The sequence below is a fragment of the Pteropus medius genome, unplaced genomic scaffold (genome assembly GCF_902729225.1).
Source record: "Pteropus medius unplaced genomic scaffold, Ma_sr-lr_union100, whole genome shotgun sequence".
NCBI classification, from domain to species: Eukaryota; Metazoa; Chordata; class Mammalia; order Chiroptera; family Pteropodidae; genus Pteropus; species Pteropus medius.
This window is the reverse complement of record NW_024349800.1, coordinates 46,847,652-46,858,302: the sequence shown is the minus strand read 5'-3', so window position 1 is coordinate 46,858,302 and position 10,651 is coordinate 46,847,652. Positions and strand designations below refer to the sequence as shown.

At 41.7% G+C, this 10,651-nt stretch overlaps 1 pseudogene; it reads right to left on the bottom strand.

Moving 5' to 3' along the window:
- Window positions 1-10,138: 10,138 nt before the first annotated feature.
- Window positions 10,139-10,257, bottom strand: LOC120622435 (uncharacterized; annotated as a pseudogene).
- Between the last annotated feature and the right edge of the window lie 394 nt (window positions 10,258-10,651).

Sequence of the window (10,651 nt, the reverse complement as noted above, 5' to 3'; positions counted from 1 at the left end):
ATAATATGAAAAAGTTCAATTGTCATCCATGGTTCCCGAATTAATCTTATTTGTTAATTAAAACAATCTCATTATTGTCAGTGATCGACTTTGTAGAAAGTAAATATTATTAATTAGAAATTATAAAATAAATATATAAGTTCCAGATGAGATTTTATTTGGGGAAAAAATGTTCTGCTGCTTAAAAATTTTGAAAGCCTCTGCTCTTAGCCATCTCACATGATTCTGAATTAGGAGCTTAAAAAGAAAATCAGATAAGGATCTAGCTCCCAACCTATGTGGCCCTAGAGGACACTTCAGATTAAGTGTTTAAGCACAATGGTACCGAGCTGAAATCATTCCACAATGGTTTCCACTGCCAAATTGAGTTGAACCAAAGAATTTGTAAGAGCATTTGGTGACAGTAATCTTCTAAGGAAATAGTAATTGCCTTGTGCATTGACCAAGGTCTAGAAATATCCTCTGAATGGTTGCTCAAGCATGAGAAGCCCCCAAGCTTTGTGTGGCTATTGCCATCATTGCTGTCAGGTCCCGTTCTCATATTCTGGTTCTGCAGAACCCACAGTTACAGTAGTCTTCCAGGGGGCGTCACAGCAAGTCCCCGTATCTCCATTCCTGCCACCATGTGGACAGACTGCTGCAAATCACTTTGATTCAACATAAGGAAGAGCCTGGTGGGCCAGCAAGTCTAAACAGAGCAGTGGTTGGCTTCCTCTTCTGCCAGGGTGCGAGGGTGAAGCTGCCCTCACTCTCCCTGTGCTTGGACCAAGCCCTGGATGATGGTGCTTCTTCACCAAAGGTGAAGCAAGGAGACCCACTGGTGGGGGTGCCGTCAGCTACCAGTTGTGCTCAGCACAGCTCCTGACAGTGGACAGAATCTGCCCCATTTTACAGACAAGGCACACTGATGTCTTGTGACTCAGCAGGGCCTTCAACTAATGGTTTCTGACTGCAAGTCCCTCGTGGTTTTTACTCTTCCAGCTACCCTTGGGGACTGCTTCAAGGAAGAGCTGGCAAGTACTGAAAATTTAACTTATAAATTAATGCAAAACTTAATTAACCCACATTATCACTATTTTTGTTATTATTATTATGGGGCCCAATTCAGCCATTTCCGATTTTGCTCCATGCTGTATAGGCCCAGGAGGCCTCAGAGAGTTGGAATCTAATTTCCTTTAGCTTTTTCCACTGGGGAGAGCCAAACGCTCTCACATCATGGGCTCCTACTTCCGTTGTAGTGGTTTTATATGAATCCACAGAAAAGAAATACTTTATTTTTAACATTTTTGTGTTCGGCCTTGCACATTGCTTTTACTTTTCACATTTCACTGTAACGTGTGTTGCTGTAATAAACATCTTTTGTTTAATGCCAAAATATCTTTATCAGTATACGGGTATGTAATTTGCTTTTATATGTCTTTTTTTATCACAGTTAGAAAAAACGCTCAATACAGAAAGTGTAGAAGGAATGCAAACATCAGGCTTGCTCAGAGACACCTTTGTTGACTGAGTGGGGATGGAAAATGGTGCAGAGATGGTTGGCACCAAATTGTGGAGGGGCTTGAATGGCAAGTGGAAGTATTTTGATTTTTTTTTTTTCTGGGAAAGAAAAAGCGTATTGAGGAAGGGAGACTGATATGTGTGAGCCAAGTGTGGGACTGTAAATCTGAGGTCAAAGGATAGAATTAAATGGAGCAAAAAGACAGAAGGTCAGGCCCTGAGAGCTGTAGTCGTTATAGCTCTCTGCACTTCTGCTTCCTCATCCATGAAATGATTGGAAATCTTAGAGTAGAGAGAAAGAGTCCCAGCATCAGAGTTGGGTAGACCTTGATGTAAATTCTAGCTCAGCTACTTACCCATCTGTAAAATGGGGAGAATTTTACATAATCCATAGGCTTATGGGGATGACTATAATTATGGTGTAGAGAACACAGTCCAATGGTTGCACAAGCTTGGATAAGCAGTAACTGTTTCATCCTCATCAATTTTATGGATTAGGGGTTCCCTAAACTGTCTTCCAGCTCAGATGGGCCATAGTTCTGTTATAAATGAGAAAACAATTTAGAGAATGAGGGTCTAGAAATTAAATCACTGTTTAATGAATTCATGGTTTAATCTATTAAAAAAAAAAAAAAATCCTCTCCTGGCAAGAGCCCAAAGGAAAATAATAGTAAAGACAACACGTTTTGCTGAGAATAAGTCATGTTGACTAGAGAAGTTTTCTTTAAAGTGTGTTTAATTCACATCACTTGAGGCCTTACAGGTCAGTTTCTCCCTGTTCCCAGGAAAGGAATGGAATGACACAAGGAACACACCTTGAAATTCTTAGATGATAAGAAAGGATTAAAAATCAATAGTCTTTCTGCTTCACCTCTTTCATTTTTTTTTTTTTTTCATCTCCCTTCTGTAGAACGAAGCACAGCTACTGAAGAATGACTGGTGCATTTGGGAGGACCTGGTGCGTTTTGCCAAGGAATACAGGAAAGTTTTTTTAAGTTTCATTGCCAACTGCAAAATTGCACTGCATCAATGTTTGTATAGGTTGTGATGCTGGGCCCTGGGGGAAGGGAAAATGCTAGAACTGTGCTGTCCAATATAGTAGCCACCAGCCGTCTGGATTAAAAACTCAACTCCTCAGTCACACTAGCCATGCTCCTAGTGCTCCATAGCTACATGTGGCCAGTGGCTGCTTTGTTAGCATTAATATAGAGCATTTTCCGTCATTGCAGACAGTTCTACACTGGCCTAGAGACTAATTTTTTATCCAAAATCTGAGTCTCCAAATTTTAGTAAGCACAGAAGGATGGATATTAGAGATTGTCCAGTCTTGCTCTAAACCAGACGAAGAGGCAGAAGATCTAGTTCCAGTCTCAGCTCTGTCATGACATATACGTTGCCTTGGTCTATCAAGTAAGAATCACATGCTTTGGTTTTCTCATCTATAAAATGGGTTTAATGATTCATTCAATCTGTCGGCTAATTATTTTTTAATCTACTAAGATTAGGCACTATGCTACAGACTGTGAACACGAATACATGTTCTGTTGAATTTTTAGCAGCATCCATCAGAGATGACTGAAACACACCACTGCCAGTGAGAAACACCCAGATAATATGCATTTAGTGCCTCTCACTGGGGTTGGCACACAGGAGAGGCTCAATGTGTTAACTGTCTAACTGTGCTGTCAGAAGCCACTGGGGATAGAGAACTCCTTCCAGGTTCTCCCTTCACATTTTGCTAGTCTTTTACACATTTTGGTAAGCTAAATGGTTTAAAGAAGAGACAGAACAGGGATACAGAAGCTGTGTATCTGGGCAAAATGTGGCCACCTCCCCACCCTCCATCCCTGCCCATCAAGGTTACAGAATCCAGGTACCAATGGAAAGAAGCAGCCACAGGGAATCCAACCTGCTCAGATGAACCTGGGGCATTTGCTCCTGAAGGAAAAGCTGGAAGAACTGCCTCCACATCTCATCTTGGCCTTATAACCTCTTAGCCATACTAGCACTTCCTATTTACAGGACATAGGTGAGAGGAGGTGGATAGGAGAACTGAAGTCCAGATAAAATAGAAGACTCATCCACATTCACAGATGCTGGTAGCCAAGAGTCTTGCAGTTGCCAGCATGGGCCATAAGGACACTTCAGGTACTGAGCCCTGTTTGGTCCTTTTTGCCCAGAGACACAGGTTTCTGACTGTGTCTCTGTCATGTGTATACCCAGGCAAGGACTCCTCAGCCCTACAGCCTGGTGCTTCCAGAGGAGTGTTCTAGACCAGAGGAGAGGAGACCCAAGGTTCTGTCTCAGCTCTACCTTTAACTTAGGTGTGTGATCTTGGGCAAGGCAACCAACCTCTGAGGTGCATGCATCAGTAAAACGAGCATTTTGTGTGTGTTTTAATGAGAACCAAAAATTGAAAGCTAAAAGGAAAGGGTGTGCATAAATAAAACCCCAGGCAAGGGTATTGGTATTTTGTGACTAGGATGGATGCTCTGGAGCTTGCAATCATATCCCATGTAAGGAATCTGAAGCTTCAAGACCATAGGGAAAAAGCAAAGAGCTAGGACAAGGCTCTTAAACCCTTCTCTATTGCTAATTGAAGCCTGATCTAATGCCCCAGCTTCCTTCCCTACTCATCTATAAACACAAAATCTCAGGGACGATCGGGTCTCACCCTTCACCTGGGATCAAATCCTCATGACGGCATCTCTGTACCCGGATCATGTAGCTCATGCTTGGGCACTGCCAGTGACCAAGAGCTTACTATCCATCAAGTCTATCTACTCTATCTATCTTTCCATCCCATCAGATAGAATAGAAGGACAAAAGGTTATTTTTGAGCGCTGCTTAATTTATTGTTAGTGAACACCTGGATGACCAAGTTAAGGAGGATACTGAGGCTGTCCAGGCTCAGGGGTAGAGTGATGATTAATTAGCTATGTCTGCCATTGCTATTGAAGGGGACAGCTGTGGAATGGATGCAGCATATCTGCCCTGGCTCTCTCAGCCCAGAGCCAGAAGCTCTTCTTTCCATTAGTCAACTCTGCTTCTACCTTTTGGTCTTTATTTTTTTCTTAGTGAAGATTGCTGGTGGCCTTGGCAAATATCAATCCCTCTTTCTTCTTTCCCAACAGAGCCCAATATTGCTCAAGTTGCCACTGTTCTACCATGGAACCTCAGGAGAAGCTGACATGTTGGATCATGACTAGTCGTAATCAACTAGAATAATTCCATCTTTCGTACCAAAATGATTAATTTAGAAATGACCCAATTCCAACTGGTGAAATGTGATCAGAGATGTGTGCTGAGGTCTTCTAGAAGCTTTCCTCATTTTTCTGAGAGTTATGGGGAGTCGGGTCTGATATTCCTACTGCATGTGAGCGAGAGAGCATGCAGCCCTTATGCCACTGGTGGCCATCATAAGCACACTAGAGTAACCAATTTAGGATAAAGCTGACACTGGATGGCAGAGTGGAGGAATGGAGAGAACCTGAGAGATAGATTATATCATTGAGCTCCTGAATCACCCAGCTCCGAAAACCATCTACTATTAGACCTCCATTTATGCAAACTAGTAAATGCCCTAGTTATTTAAGCTTGTTAGAGTAGGGTGTTCTGTTGTCTGCACTAACTAATTCATCCTCCTTGGGTCGTGTAGAAATAACAAGTTGAATTCATCTTAAATGTCTAAAGATGGCCACCCTCTGCTCCTGTGTCTTCTCCAGGTTTAACTTCTTTGATTCCTTCAACTAGTCCTCATGTAGAATAGCGAGGAGTATTTCAGTATTTCCAGGCTATCTTTCTGAGTGTATTTGAATTGTTTTAAGTAACTCTATAACACCTTAATACAGTTCCTGTTTTCCACATCTAGGCATCTGGTGAGGCCAGTAGAAAAACGAGCACCAACTGTGTACTCTGCCACCCTGCCTCCTGACATTGCTCCAGGAATCCAGATGCTGCTAGGGTCACACAGGGTTTCTCTTTCCTCAACTTGGCTGAGGCAGCCAAGTTCTTCCTGGCTTCTGGGTAAATAACTCATGTTCTCGTCACTGCGCGTCACAGATAGAGAGTTTTCAGTGGGGTTCAATGTAATTGCTACCATCTATCACTTTAATAGCCTAATGAAGGTGAGATGTAATTAGAAAGGGTGTCAGTGGAATATGGAGTTTGTTTTACAATTATCTATACAGCCGGGGGGACCATCAGCACAGAACATTGCCTTTTAAAAGCCCAAGAAACATGTGGCATAACTGTTCATCACTGAATGACTTAAAGGGACCACGGCCAAATTCCACTGTGTTTTCTTTCAGCTCCTTGAATGCTGATGCAGGTTTGTTTGAGTTGGACAAAAGGTGGGCTCCGAAGAAAGTTGTATAAACACTGAGTTTTTGTAAAGCGAATCTTCGTTTCCTATTGAATTACATTAACATCGCAGAGCTGTTTCTCTTCTCCTGTCATGTCTGGAGTGTCTTTGCTGTCCCTCCTTTGATGAGCAGTTAATGATTTTTAAACAAACAGTGTAATCATCACGGAACTCACTAATGAAAGGCATTCTGGTAGCATAACATTCCTTTTCTTCAAGTGAAGAATTTCTCCCTGTGCATTTTTTTTTTTTAATATTTTGTAGTAAAATATAAATAACATAAAATTCACCATTTTAACCATTTTTAAATGTACAGTTCAGTGGCATTAAGTAATTCACATCGTTGTATTACCATCACCACCCTCCACCACCAGAACTCTTTTCTTCTTGTAAAACTGAAACTCTGTACCCGGTTAACAATAACTCACCCCCACTTACCCCCCTTGCTCCTCTAATTCTGGTAACCGCCGACGTTCTATCTTCTTTCGACTCTCTATGGATCGGTGACTCTCAAACATATGAAAGCGGAATCATATAACCGTTTTTTTGTCCTTCGCGTTTTGTTTCGCCATAATGTCCCACACACCAGTTTATTCAGGTTGTAGAATGTGTATGAACTTCCTTCCTTCCCTTTTAAGGCTGAATAATATTTCTTCATATGTATATACCAAATTTTGTTTATTCATTCATCTATTGATGGACACTTGGGTTACTTCTGCCTTTTGGCTATTGTGAATAATACTATTATGAACATGGGTATACAAATACCTGTTTCAGTCCCTGCTTTCAATTCTTTTGGGCCATGTGTATGTAACAAGTCTAATTTGCCTAAGGTCCGGAACTAGGAATCGATGGGATCTGGACTTGAACCTAGGTCTTCTGATGCCAGGGCTATTTTGATGATAGTTCATTCTGAGCTCCTTGACTCAAACGCATTCCAGATTCTGGTCTGATGGAAGACAAGCAACAGAGATCGAGAGCCACAAGATCCTTTCCTTTCACGCCCGAGATTTTACCATCTAGGTAATTTACTGCATGATCTGTACCATTTGTCCATGAAGGTTTGCTGAAGTAGAAATGAAGATTCTCCCTGATATTGTCTTCCATGTTCTCCCCAACATTCGTTCATCAAACGTTTGTGAGAATCAAAGCTCAGGCTAGTTTCTCTGGCTCAGCTGTGAAACGACTGCCTTCTGTAACCTCCTTCTTCCTCCCAGCCCCCAACCGCAGGACTTCTGTGGACTTTGTTGAATGTGGCTTATCCCATAGGAAGAAATCAGCAGTAGACAGACCACTGGATGGCAGACCTTTATTTAGAAGATACTGTCTGTGGGAAGAACAGTGCCACCAGATAATGATCACTTGCTGCTAGATAAATGCCAGGGCTTGTCTCCTGATGGATGCTGTGCTGGAAAATAACAATTACTCACTGTAGCTTTGTTGGATTGCTGCAGAGCTCACCCTTGCTAAGGGGCAAAGATACCCTTTTGGGAACTGAGCCACTGGGGACCAAGAGCAGCCTCCGTTTTACACCCAGTGCCCAGACCAGAAGGCAGGAGATGCTAAATAGATAAGAAAGAGGGAATAGATAATAGATAAGAAGAGGCTCCATCTCCAATCTCCTGTGTGTCTTTGGGGTATCTGTTTTTTTTTTTTCCAAGATGCCAGAGAACAAAGCAGTGACTTCCTCAGTGGTGGTGGTGAGGACATATATACTGGGAGCCTTAGCAGAGAAAGTGACACCCAAACTCAAGCATTTAGGTTACAAATATTTAGTGAGTACCTACTATGTGTCAGGCATTGTGTTAGGATCTGCAGTACCACAGAGATGACAATCAAGATTTTTCCTTCATGGAGCTTACATCCTAGCCACGGAGATAATGAACAAATAAATAAGATAATTAGGGATTGCGAAACATGCTCTGGGAGAGGTAAAGAGGGTAGTGAGATTGTCCATACATGCGGGAGGCCTATTTTAAATCTAGTGGGTGGGCACTAATCATCAAAGAAATGCAAATTAAAACTACAATGAGATATAACCTCACACCTGTCAGAATGGCTATTATCAATAAATCGACAAATAACAAGTGTTGGCGAGGATGTGGAGAAAAGGGAACCCTCGTGCACTGTTGGTGGGGTTGCAAATTGGTGCAGCCACTATGGGAAACAGTATGGAGGTTCCTCAAAATATTAAAAATAGAACTATCTTTTGACCCAGCAATTCTACTGTTGGGTATTTATCTGAAGAAATCCAAAAAATTCGAAAAGATATGTGCACCTCCATGTTCACTGTAGTGCTATTTACAATAGACAATGTATGGAAGCAACCTAAATGCCCATCAATAGATAATTGAATAAAGCAGAGATGGTAAACATATACAATGGACTATTACTCGGCAATAAAAGAGAATGAAATCTTAATGTTTGTGACCACATGGACAGGCTAAATAAAATAAGTCAGACTGAGAGAGACAAATATCATATGATCTCACTTATATGTGGAATCTAAAGAACAAAATAAATGACCAAACAAAAGAGAAATGAATTAATTAATAGACAAAGAGAACAAACTGGTGGTTGCCAGGTCAGAGGGGGTTTGGGGACTGGGTGAAAAAGGTGAAAGGATCGAGTACAAATTGGTCATTACAAAATAGTCACAAGGATGTAAAGTACAGCACAGGGAATATAGTAATAACTATGTATGGTGCCAAGTGAGTACTACATAACTGGGGTATTACTTTGTAAATTATATAAATGTCTAACCACCATGCCGTATACCTGAAACTAATATAAAATAATATTAAATGTCGACTGTCATTGAAAAAAAAAACTCAAAAACCCAGTGGTTAGAGAACTGTTCTAGGTGAGGGCATTTGAGCTGAGACTTAAAGGATGGCAATAAGTCTCTTACAAGCAGAGCTGGTGGAAGCTCCAGATGGAGGAATTAGCAAGTACAAAGGTCCTGGGGCAGAAAAGAGATCATGTGTCTTGGGTACAGAAGGAGGTGGCTAGAGTCTGCTGGGTACTAAGAGAGGCTGTATACACACAGTAAAGAGCTGTCTTGCTGCTTTGGGGAACAAGGGAGGTATTTAAGCAAGAGAAGAAAACTCAATTGGATTTTAGGGTTAGAAAGAGGTACATGTTCTGGGGACAACCTCAGTACTTCCCATCAAGCTTGGGGCAACTCTCACTATCTGAACGATCCTACTGATCTCGTCTTTAAAAATTTGACCTTTGGTTCATCAAGATTTTTTGCATTAGTTTTGTTTTTTTATAATATTGCACTAAAATGTGATTTACCTTGATTATTGAATTCTTGGTGCCCCCTCGCATTTTGAGCCTGAGGTGAACGGCTCATCCTCCTCGCACAAGTACCAGCGCTACCTCCTTATGATTTTCCTTCAGATGTGGCTCAAAGGGTAGGAACCTGGAAATGCCTTGGCTTTTGTTTTTCTACCAACAATTTTAGAACTCTTCTCCCCAGCCTCTGCATCTTTCTCTGGCGTGTTATAGTGTGAGCACAGAGACATGGTTCTTCATGTAATCTCTCTTGAATGCAGAGGAGCTGGAGTGGGGGTGTAACCACAATCATCCCCAGAAACTGGCGGCCCAGGAGAGCTTCAAAGCAGGCAGAGCGAGAATCCAGACTCTCAGACACCTGGCAGCAGAGCGCCCCTGTGTGGCCCCACAGATCTGGCTGTATTGCCCCTTGTTCCGCTCAGGGCACAGCAGTCTAAAAGGGAGATTTTGCTTTCTATCTAGACGAGATAAGGGAACGAAGAGTCTGGAGAGGAACAGATGAGAACAATGAGAAATTTTAACAAAGGGCCTTTAGAAAACTCTAACCCAGCAAGGTAGCCGCCAGCACATTAGTCAGGCACAGTTTTGATGCCTTTATCTGGCTTCCTCTGGAGCCCTGGCATATTTCCTGATGCTGGGCCAGGAAAGACACCCACATGAAATAAGAGTCTCTATTTGAGAGGCCCCGTGAGGTAGCCAGAGACTTGTGGAAAGAGCCTCAGCTATGTCAGGGGATTGGGATTCAGCTTTGTCTAACCTCTTCCATACCAGTTCACCTGTGTGCCCCTCTGTGACGAAATCCCCAGGGATTCCCTGATGCCTTTTTGGACACTCTCCTCCATGGCTGAGGTCTGTCTTCATCAGTTTTTTATTTTTTTATTTTATTTTTTTTAGGCTAGGTAACCCTTGGTTGACCTCACAGATTGCAAGGACCTTGTCAGTTTACAATCCCTTATTTTTTTTTTTTATTTTTTATGCCTACAGCACCTGGTCTTCCTAGGTGGTCTCCCATCCAAGTACTAACCAGGCCTGACCCTGCTTAGCTTCCGTGATCAGCCGGGATCGGGCTTGTTCAGGATAGCATGCCCATAGATTTAATTGGTTTTTTAAATCTTATTTCCAGTATGTGGTATGTGCCTACCACGTAGTATGCCCTTAATAAATTTTAGTTGAACGAAATGTTGAATGATGTGTAAAAATAAAATAAATAAAATTTTAAAAAAGGAATTGAAGTCCTATGCCCAAAAAGGAGGGGCTGTGTATGTCCTGGAGCCTCTTAAATTGTTCTTAATTCATCAATCCTTGTCTTCTATTCTCTGCCTTCTCAACTAGATTTATTCTTATTAATAAACTCTTCCTCCTATCAGAGGTTAAATTGGAAAATTCTTCATTGTTCTTAAAAAACTTTAAATAATGTTTCAAGTATATTTAATACACTGGAAGGAAGATTGGATTTAAGGATGAATGTGGGTTTCATATATAAGAGAA